The sequence below is a fragment of the Elephantulus edwardii genome, unplaced genomic scaffold (assembly GCF_000299155.1).
Source record: "Elephantulus edwardii isolate Elephantulus edwardi_28Jun2011 unplaced genomic scaffold, EleEdw1.0 scaffold00085, whole genome shotgun sequence".
Taxonomy (NCBI): Eukaryota; Metazoa; Chordata; class Mammalia; order Macroscelidea; family Macroscelididae; genus Elephantulus; species Elephantulus edwardii.
The window spans coordinates 10,851,530-10,851,835 of NW_006399835.1; positions in this window are offsets into that span (position 1 = coordinate 10,851,530).

A 306-nucleotide genomic window follows, 5' to 3' on the forward strand; every position below is an offset into this window, starting at 1 on the left:
TTAAGTGCTGTTCCACTAGTTTTGACTTGTAGTGACCCTAAGTACAACACAGTGAAACCCTGGCTATTCTCTGCAATCCTCAAAATCATTGCTTTATTTTAAGCCAACTATTGTAGCAACTACGTCAGTCCCATGCAAGGTCTTCCACACTTTTATTGACTTACTTAGCATGACATCTTTCTTCAGGGACTGGATTCTCCTGATAATATGTCCAAAATATGTAAGCTGGAATCTCACCATTTTGCTTCTAAGGACCATTTTGACTATACTTTTTCCAAGAAAAATTTGTTCTTTTTGGCAGCCCAT